The following is an 11503-nucleotide window of genomic DNA, read 5'->3' on the forward strand; positions in this document are numbered from 1 at the left end:
GTATTCATATGGTGAAAACGTTTGTACCCTATGGCTAGAATACATGTGTCACGTATTGACTGAAACAATTCTGATTGGTTTTTATCCTCGGTTTCGAACGTTCACATGTATTTGTTTGCCGTATTTCCATTTATATATTCCCTAGGCATAATGAAAACGTCACCAACATCGTTATGTATACTATTTACGCGTGTACGCTCAATGCATTTGTCTACTATACGCTTACGCCGGTCAGTTCTATAAATGTTAATATTTCGATCGCGTGTACGGGTTTATACTGCGCAAGAGTTCATAACCGTAAATTCGATTCTGACAGGCCACGTGAACACCCGTATACCTATAACGTGTAATAATATCGGAAATCGAAACATAAATGCAAATTTATCGCTGTCGATGCGTACGGACGTTTTCGATTTTACACGATAAAACTAGTTTGGTATTTTTTTTTTTTATATATATAATATACGGTTGTTGGTGTACGCGCGCATGTTGAGTATTCTACCAGATAAGACTCGAAATTGATTACACGCGTATAAATATAAACAAAACGGACTGTCACTGCAGAATCGGTGATCTCCGGGTAGATATAATCAACGAAAATATAGTCATTTCCATTATAGAAACTCGTATTCCCATTAGAGAGAACACTCGTACCCCATCCCGAAAACATTAATTATCTATATGAACGTATGTAATTATTTATATACAGTGTATATAATAATGTGTATTATACATACACATATGTGTACGGTTATATCGCGCCGGACGTTCCAAATAATAAATAACACGACTTACTCGTACAATACGTTCTCTGCGTCCTGGCGCATCGGAAGGCCGTCGCCAGTGGTCATCATATAATATTAAACACGGTTCGACGTTGCGTGGTTGACAGTCACGGGCGTCCAGGAATGTCCTCGACCTTCGCAGGATACGCGCCGTCGTCGAGGCTCGCGTGCGGGGTCATCTTCACAGGCGACAGCGCGGACACGTGAACGACTGGCCCTGATGCCATTTACTTCTGACCGAAAGGGTTGTTCGGTTTTACTCTCGTTTTTGGTGGTGGGCATCGGGCAAGAGGGAAAAAAAAAGAAAAAACGTGAACGTTTTGTTTGTTTGTTTTTTTACGGCTGTCAGTTTTTTTCCGGTCGTCGATTGTGCACTACCACCATATTGTACCCGGTGCATTGCAATATAGTAGTGTACGTCATTTACGTGCATATTTGAAAACTGTGTTTTTTTTGTAATTCTTTTCCTTTTTTTTTTTAACTCTTTCAATTTCTTTTCCGTTTTCGTTACATTATACCGGCGTATACCTGATCCTCGTTTAGTTCGTTATTTCCTTCCCTAACGAACATCATTAGATCTCGCGCTCTGTACACACATTTCCCACGGATAACCGTTCGAAACGAAAATTATAAAACATACAATCCTGCGCGGCATCCAAGAACCAGTCAACGCCGCAGCCGTTAAGGTCGTTTGCCGGCCGAGAGTACATATTTAATCATATAATACCTAATATAAGTACGCGGACGTGTTATTAATCTAGTGGAACTAATTACACGTAAATGAAGCACACTGTTCAACGCGCAAGCAGGTATGGTATGTGAACTGTGGTATACGCTGTGCGCGAAATCGCTTTTGTTGTATGTAAACAAATAATATATTATTACGATTTACTACATCGCGTTATCCGTTATACGTTCGGTGTTATGAATGTGTCGTAATAAATGAATAGCTAATTTTTGTTTTATTTTTTTTTTTTCGCTCACCGGGGATTCAAATTCTTATAAACGATCGCGTACGACGCCACATATTTGGTGTGTACATTGTACGTCTGTGCGCGCAGGGGAGGAGATATGCGCATCGCCGAAGAATTCGCGAGGGTTGCACAATAGACGGCTCAAACATGGCCGGCAATCGCGTCTTATTCAAAATGAACGGGTGCATAATGAATTCGTGCTGGTATAGTTGTTTTCATTTTCCTGCTCTACGACAAATCTTACTCTATATAGCTGCTGCAATTAGAGGAGTGTGTGTGTGTATGTGTACGTGTGCGTTAATTTCGGAACTAATTTCTCCGATGTGCTTGGGGTGCACTGTTCGGGTTTTTATCGTCTGCTTATGTTAATATCCGGAGATGGGGTAGATAAATCGCACTTTTGTTCACGACCACAGGCCAAGTCCCAGGGATCCCCCCTCCCCGCAAACACGGACGGACGAACACACGCGGACTTACGCGATCCTTTGACTCTGTATCCACTTAGACGATGATCGAATCGCCGTCACATTGTTTAATGACGAAAAAACGGTTTGATATTTATCGACATACGTGCGGCATGAGCCCTTTAGCATATCCGTCGAATCGCAGTCTTCGCGGTCGCGCAATACCTAATACATTATAATACGTGTAACTTAGTTCGATTTAATACACACATGCGTGCGCAAATGGTGAACCAGTATAATACGTATATGAGCATCTACATTTTACCATGGTTGAATGAATGAATAGGTTAAGGACCGGATGAAATCACGGTTACGTGTACACTCGCGGGACTACTTCGCTTTCAAGTGAAATGAAAACTAACGTAAAATATTATATCTCTCGTCATATACGTCTTGACCGCAGGCCCGTAGCCAGACCAAATTTTCAGGAGGGGCAAAGCAAATTTTTGGGGGGGCATTATATATAAATGTATTAAATATTAATGCAATTTTTAATTTATTTACATTGACATCTAATTAAATTAACACAATGAATTACAAAATAAATTAACAATGAAACATATTTTACACACGTGTACTGCTGCAGTCGGCGATAAAATGAAAGAATATTTAGGTGTTCTATAATAAAATGTCAATTGATAGGAAAGTATTGAGCTACGATTACGATAACGTTAGCAATCAATTTGCCAACAGTCGTCGTGACACGTCAGTATCGTCGTCATGGCCCGGAATTTCCGAAATAAATACTACTATACGGCTAAAAAAACTTTTTTGATCTATTCTATTACCGATGAAAATGTTATAAGCAATAAAATACGTAACTACCTAAACATCTTTCTAATATTTTTAGGGGGGGGGGGCAATGACTGGGTATAGGGGGGGAAACCCCCCCCCCCCTTGCCCCCCCGTGGCTACGGGCCTGCTTGACCGTTATTGTGCACGCGCAGTTACACCGTAAAACGGCACACGGGATGTTCGTTTCGAAGCGAGTTAATTCGTGCGAATACCAATCAAGCAGTATATGCACGATTTGATCGGAGTACACGACAGTTACATATAATATTCAATAGGTTTGTTTCATCCGTGAGCTCCAAAACAATAATGTACGTATCGCACGGTCCTGATCTATGAACATCAGTAGACATTTCAAAACATAAACGTTCTATTTATTGTACCGTATTTACTGCTGCGGTAATACATTTTTTGTTTGTGGATTTCACGACGCAATGTTGTAACGTTACGAATATGGACGACTGCGGTCGCATGCTCGCGCAACGGCCATAGAACTTAAGTGTTATATGATAGTCACATATCGACAAACACCCCTACGCGATGGTGAAATATGCATAAATCGATCATAACGCACCATCTGATATACACGCATGTCCATGGACCATCAATGAATTCAACGTGATTATGATTCATACCTCGTACGAACAATCGTCCGTATGTATTTCAAACGATATTATTTTTTCTCGGTAACTGTTTGTCGTCATTGTTTCTATATCTGAAATCGAGGTACGGCCGGTGCTACGATGTCGCGCCCATTACGAAACGCATAAATTAACTGTTTACGAATACACAATGTACGAGATTGTACACTACGGGTTATTTTTTGTTCGGAATATTTGGTCGTGGACATTTACCTATTCATCGCGGCTTGTGAATATCATATTATCGCAAAAGAACAGAAACTCGTTTAAATATAAATAATGATTATGATATAATACGCATTCGATTAACCTCCGGGCATATTTAAAGTCTTTATACACGAGAATCGAAATAAAACCTCTGTTATTTATGATTATTTCTGGGAATATGATAATTTAATTTTGTCTGTTGTAGTAATATAGCCCCCATAGAATGGTTTACGTACGTAATTTTGGTCGGTATTTGAAAATGTAAATAATTATGACTGGTAGTTTTTTTTTTTTTGTACGATGACAATCTGTGTATTAAGGAAAAACAACTTTTTTTTTCGACTGAAAACCGTACGCTTGCTCTCGTCGCTTCTCCGATAGCGCATAAACGATTCGATTAAACTTAATATGCCGCCGTTACGCTCTCAACAAAATACATAATATTATAATTGTCCAAGAAACGCGGCACTAATCACTTACTCAGTGAACTGTGATAATAATAAGATTTATAATTGGACGGCAAAACATAATATCATATCACCGTACTCCATACGTTCATATAAATATTTAATACTTATTAAAATTATTCAAAAATATGAGAAATATGTTGCTTTTTCTAACTCAGCACTATCACTTCACGCGAGAGATACTTAATATAATAACGATAAAATAATAAATAACGAACAAGCTGCAAGCTTATGGGCCGTGTCTAATAACGTTTTAGAATGCGTTCTGCGCACGAAATATTATAATTTATAAACGAAAAATGTAAATTTCGAAAAACAATTGTACACCGATCTTTCTCTAAACCTGTACTCGATAGATCAAAAGCCCACCAATGATTCGATTTCAGTTCGATTCTCGAGACCCGACAGGACTTCCTTGGTCATTCGAACTTTATCCTCGAGGCTACGAATCAATCGGTTTTAAATCGGACTAAATAGCGCGCGATGTAAACGCAACTGTTGTACTCGAAATGAAAACAAAGTCGTACGCGCGAATTGAAAAATCTTTTTCATGAAGAAAAAAAAACAAATATCTGAGAGTAGTTCAGTACGGGTTGCGCCGTCCCGGCGGTCTTAATCATAATACGATCCAAACGATTGCCCAACCGACCACCGTCGACGCGCACAACATATGGTCGTCGGCCGAAATAATTACAATAACAACAGTAATGCAATTTTATAATTTTATATTTTTCTCGCCGCGACACGATACGAGCGTACAACGGAAGTGGTAGTGCGTTATGCTAATGGTTATGCGCCTCCCGTGCACGTACACGGGCAGCGAACAACAGGGGCGTATTGGTACAGGAACCGGTCCCCGTACTTTTCAAGATGTCACCGCTGATGCGACCTGTGACCGCCTACCGGTATACGCACCTGCGATACGACGTCAAAGTTATTTGTTCACGTATTTTCCCGATCCGGTCAGAAACGTTGACGCGATTATTTTATTCCTCGCCGAAGCTCGCGCGTGACGATCGATGTGCAATAAGAAAGACAATGAATCCAATCGTGGGATGGGTTACGCGGTGCTGTTTAAGAACGACGAACCTGCGCGTAAACCGCGGTTGCAGGATCGCCGTGCCCGTCTGCATCCGATCCCGAATCGATTACCGTTCTGTTCGAATTAACGACGTCAAAACCTGTTGACGATTTAAAATTAATGCACCGTCTCTGATAAATATATATGTATATGTATTCATACAGATATGCCCACACCTATTTTATGCATAAATGTCTAACGTGGAATGATTTGTTTGTTTTCAGGAGGTAAGTCATCAATATCGAAAAATTAATTAAAAAACACGATATCGTCGACAAGTGAGTAATAAAAATACTAAACAGAAAGACGTGCACCTACTACAACGCGCGTCTCCGTTCGATTTACGTAGATGTAACGGTATTTTATACGTGTGTAGTAAAAACATTCGAACGATATGTATTTTATTATTTTCATCGATAAATACACGTATTCTATGGTAAACGTTGCGCGTTATAGTGTATACCGTCCCGTATACCTGAATGCTGTTTTAAAACGTATACGAACAGTATTTTCCGTTGAAATACAACAGACATTATAACCTCCGGCTGCAAAGACCTAGGTGTAAAAGCGGAACACATAGTATATCTATTTGAATTGTTAATGAAACAGTGTCAATTTTGTGAAATGCTCAAGTTTCCCGATTGAATTTTATCGGATCTCTCGTAAACCAACGCCTGTCGCGTTCGAAATATTTGAGTACTTAAAAGTTCCAACGATTTACCCGACGGAATGTAACCGCATTATACTCGTGTGTGTACATTTCGTTTCGTTTTCCCGAGCCATTATTTCTCGTCGAAACACTACGACACAATTATGTAGCCTGCGTACGCCGCTTCTTAATGGTTTCTTGTCATTATGCTTGTACGCAACTCTTATCTCGACAGTACAGTTCTCTCGTGCTTCTTATTCGATTAAAAACGACAAACGCACTGCGTAACGTATGTAAATACGTACATTACATATATATGTACACGAGTTAATGCGACAACGCCTTGCCTTGTGTAGACGTGTAGATGATACACGAGCATACTCGTATATATGAAGTTTTCAATATAGTCACTGTTCTTGACTTGTAGGGTACGTAGGGGGACTGGGCACTCCAACTAAATAATCAGATACAGTGTTTTATTTATGTTTAGTTTTACCATTGATTGTAGAACAAATATAGAACCAATGGTTTTTACAAAATTACAAACAGTTAATATTTGTATTACCATTCAAAAAACGTGAGAATTATTTTTACACTTTTATTTATACATCATCATCGACGATTTGTGTTGGCAGACATTTACCTATTACAAATACATATAACGCATGTAGTTTGTTTTTTTTTTTTTTTTTTTTTTATTATTTGTTGAAATTTTAGACCGATTTTAGCATCTTTAAACAAAAAAACCTGCGTACCGTAATTGTACGTCGAGGTTACGGTTAAAACATCGAAAGTGAACGAAACAAGTTACGGAACGTTCATTGGCTTGTGGGCGCCACGAGAGGGTGAACTTTAGTTTTTAATTAGGTAGGGACGCAAAATTTGAACGTGTCACCGGAGTGCCCCGATTATTTTTGTTTCCAAGTCAAGCGCCTGCGTACTAGTTATACGCGACGATAGCACGTGCGGGACACAAAGAAAACTTCGGTTGCCCGCAGTCGTTATCCTTACTATACGAATATATGTGAACAGTCGGTCGTATGGACTCGAGAACGTAGCCGTATAATATTATACGTTTACAACGCGCGCAAAGTCGTATCGACTGAAACGGAATTCGTGCGATCGGACCATACAACCGGGCGGGACACACACGGTCACGTTATTATTGCGCGCAGCGCGGTGTGCGTACGTAACGCGTTCGCGATAAAAATAAATTGTACGTACTTAACCGGGTCGCGGAGTCTTTCCGAGGAGCCAATACGTATGATAACGCGTTCCGGACGTGGCCCAAAAACTATTCATATATTTTATTGTATCGCCACGGAGACTCAGCTAGGACGAAACGCGCGCGCGTACCCTTCGAAAGCGTTCGAGGTTAGTTGCACGTTCGAATCGATTTTCGTTTTTCCCGGGCTGTACATTGGTGTTTCCGCTCGCAGCAAACGTCTCCCCGCGGACGTCAGGGACCATCATCGTCGCACCGAAACTCGCTCGACCCACCGCCATATAATCGGTCCGATTTATATATATATATAGGAAAATCGCTGGGGATGAACCGATACATATATACGTGTAATACAGATCTGAGAACGGCCAAACGCTCTTATGATTATTAAAAACCGCCGGACATCCGGATGGATCCCGCAGCGCTCGGGGCGTAAAATACATATATAATATATAGGTGTACGTGTACGCGCGGTCTGCCGGTGCATTCTTATTACGCGTGCGTATATTATTATTACATATTAAACGACAAAAACGTACAGGAATGCATTCCCTTTACGCTATTTAATCTCGCCCCGTCCATTAGTTCTCTTCGTCTCGCGCATCAGTCGTCCGAGCCGTAGCGTTATCCCCTACGATTTCGCGCGATCGTAAGGGAAACCGCTGTGCGTCCCGGTTGGATCGCCACGGGGTCTATCGTCTACGACGGCGATCGAAAGCTTGCCGCACCGACTTGCCATGTCGCGAGTCCACGCGTATCAGACGGCCCGGTAGTCTCTCACCAGGTCTTTCAATTGTTAAAACGAAAAACATAACGCGTCACCGGATGCCTTTTACGCGTAGCTTCTAAGTCTAAACATATTCTTAAAAAAAACAAGCACAACTAGAAGCATAAAGGTTAGCTTCCTAGGGCGTTCTACGGGTTGTTTTTTGAAATGATTACGAATTAAACAATAGTAAAATACAATTTTGAAATTGTTTTCAGAGCGAATTTTAATATCCTGGCCCTATTTACGATTTACTCGTGTTAGACTTTCACAAAAAACATCGATTTTAGTTACGGAACAGTTTATAAATGCATTTATCAATCATAACTATTGTAAATTGTTTATTTACCGGACAAATATCTGTTTGTTTTTATTCGGGCGATATAAAGTTTTATTATACTCACTACCGAATTATTATTCACATTCGTTTGTACTTAATCTATTTAAGTGTATAAACAGCAAATCTATGCGAACTTCGAACTACTGTTTTGATCACGAGTGCCCCGAATAAATGAATTTAATTTCATCGATTTTCGGTATTTACTCCTAGTGGACGATGTTTTTTAACATGGCGTATACGCCACGCGCACTTGACATTAATAAACCGAACGATTCGCACTAAATCAACGCAATAATAAAAACAGTCACGGACGTGAATAAACATTTTACTGCGTTACTTTTATGTTGCGACGCGCGTACAAACATTGTCGATTGAAAATGATATTCCGCAATAACTCGGCTCGGATAAATAACGCTCAATCGATGTCCCGTTTTACATTATACTTTTATGTGCAAATGTTTAAATGTATAGCGCGTATAAACCGAATTTCTAAGAAGCTTTTTCCGAATCGTGTACAGATAATGCTCGTGCAAAATATTATGTACTCGTGCGGTACGTGCATGTAAGTTTTCTTAAGTATTACTACGAGAACAAACTTTTAGTATTATTACGGATTTCGTCGCGTAAAATGTTCAAAATCGTTTTCACGTGTACGCGCGCGAACATTTTCACTCATTCGAAATAGTCGCGCGCAAGACGTACGCGTTATCAACGCGTGGTCTGCTGTGATTTGTATTACGGTAACGAACGCGAGCACTGCGGTGCTCATAGACGTATGCGAATGGTGTAGTTTTTGTACTTTTTTTTTGTTTTGCTTTTTGTTTCCGGTTTTCTTTTTAACATATTCCGGCCTCTGCGCTGTGCGGTACACATAAAATAGCGTTCGATCACGTACATAACATGTACCTGGATATCGTTTTACCATATTGCGCGTACGCAAATTTGCACGCACGGTATGGCGCGTCTGCTATACATTGCATTATACGCGTGCGGAAACACTGCCGTGTTGTGTGCGTCGAATGGGGTTAAAATGTAAATAGGTTTACATCGCGCGCACATCGTTTCGAAACGAACGTATTTTAGGTGTGTGTGTGTGTGTGTGTGTGTGTGTGTGTGTGTGTGTGTGTGTATAGGGTTTTATATATATTTTTTTTTTGTTTTCGTTTTTGCGCAGGGACGGGGGAAGTGAATAATTTTACAAGGGCGTGCCGTGCGAGGCGAACGGATACGTAGCGTGTCGTACGCGTACCGTTTCGTAAACACGCACGCACGCATCTTGTATAATTTAACGAAGGACCGGACGAAATACTTCAAGACCAAAATAGGTGTTCAGGAGCATATCGTGTATGCATAAACGTACATTTTATATTACCGGCAAAGTGCAGACTGTGTACCATAAAGTATACAGTACGGTTCTATATAGTATATAGAATGCCGAACATCGTGTAGGAAGTATATCTGTATAGTACTGTACTCCGTGCCCATTGGGGGGTGTTAATTACCAATAAATAAAATAAATTAAAAAAAAGTGTACACAGTTGTCAATTAATATAAGTTCGTACAGTACTGCATTAAAACATTGTCATGCGTCCACTGTTTGCTGCAATTAACTAATTTGAAAATCAACAACAAACATATTTTGATTTACAAAGTGCGTACAGTAAGTAAGTTCCGTTGGACAGTAAAAATAAGTAAAATATATATTAAAAAAACCGATGTATAGGAACGTCAAGTACAAGTATTAAGCCGTTTTTCAACGTAGTTATCATTATTCAAGCACTTATCATAACGGTGCACTAGTTTTTGTATATCTTCGTCGTATAATGATGCCGCCTGTGATTGCAACCATGTGTAAACAGCTTATTTCACCTCGACTACATCGTTGAAGTTTTTACCACCAAGAAATGTTTTCATGTGTAAAATATGATGAACATCACTAGGAACCAGATCTTAAAATACTAATTCTATTCCATTTACATTATACTTTATCTAACATAACATTGGCATTACATAGAAATCCTAGAAATTGTATAGGTTATCTAGTCGTGGTTAAAAACAACATTGACGTTTAATACATTGTCGAAGAGTACAAGAGATTTTATGGACTGCGTAGAATTTCTGTTGAATATTGTTACATCCAATAATTCGCCAGTTACGTGCAAACGAGCGTGAAATCTAAAATTCCGCACACGATGTAAAGGGAAAACGTTTTAAAAACTGCGGTGCTGTAAAGGTAAAAAAAAAATGAATGCTCTTAATATTATACAGGTAAAAATACAGTAGACTCTCGGTAATCCGACCGTTCGATAATCCGGTACGATCATTCAAGAAATAAACAATTTAATTTGATTTTTAACATTGCTTGCACCTTGCATTGCCTCAAATCTCATAATTGAGTTTATTCTTATATTTGTTTTATTTAAAAATTAAAGTAAAGAAAGCTCGTTCACACAGATAGGTTGTCGAAAGATTGACCATCAAGTTTCTAAGTGCAATTTTAGCGATTGCTGGATAGTTTTGCCGAAAATTTAATCAGAATGGCACACTAATGATGTGGTTTAAAAAAAAAAAATTCAAACCCTGATCACATGAAAGTTCAATCAACGACATTCACTTCCCTTGCTGATATTGAATATTTTATATATCTACGTAAATAACGTTAATAATATTACATGGTTCATAGTCTAGTAACACGGTTCTTGGGGCCCACGGGTCACGGGTTGGAGACCACTGATTTAGTGTGTTATTCCGGAAAAAATAATGCAGGATCATTGTAAGAATAGACGAATAGTATTAGCACATGCGTGTATACGAAATTATGAGAACATTTCAACATATTTTTCAATTAGTACATACGTATATACGTATTCACGTTCCTACATGGAAAGGGATATGGTGTATGCTAGATAGATTCACCTACAACCTTATTTTTATTTTTTTTTCAAAAATCCAAAAAATTTGGTATATTGTTTTGAAATTGTGAATATGAATAAAAATTAGTTTTGTCATCAAGTTGAAATAAAAACCATAACAATGACGATATTTTATTTTATTTTTTTTTTTTTTTATTATTATTGTATTTCCTTATAAATATAAAACACACGTATAAAAA

General features: G+C 39.0%; 1 long non-coding RNA gene across 1 annotated transcript in view; it reads right to left on the minus strand.

The window, feature by feature from the left end:
• Positions 1 to 995, minus strand: part of LOC112682119 — a 39023-nt gene extending 38028 nt beyond the window's left edge. Inside the window, exon 1 of the long non-coding RNA XR_003148463.1 lies at positions 796 to 995. This is a non-coding gene — a long non-coding RNA (uncharacterized LOC112682119). The remainder of the gene's footprint in view (positions 1 to 795) is intronic.
• Between the last annotated feature and the right edge of the window lie 10508 nt (positions 996 to 11503).

Source organism: Sipha flava, unplaced genomic scaffold (assembly GCF_003268045.1).
Source record: "Sipha flava isolate LNK unplaced genomic scaffold, YSA_version1 1_pilon_pilon, whole genome shotgun sequence".
Taxonomy (NCBI): Eukaryota; Metazoa; Arthropoda; class Insecta; order Hemiptera; family Aphididae; genus Sipha; species Sipha flava.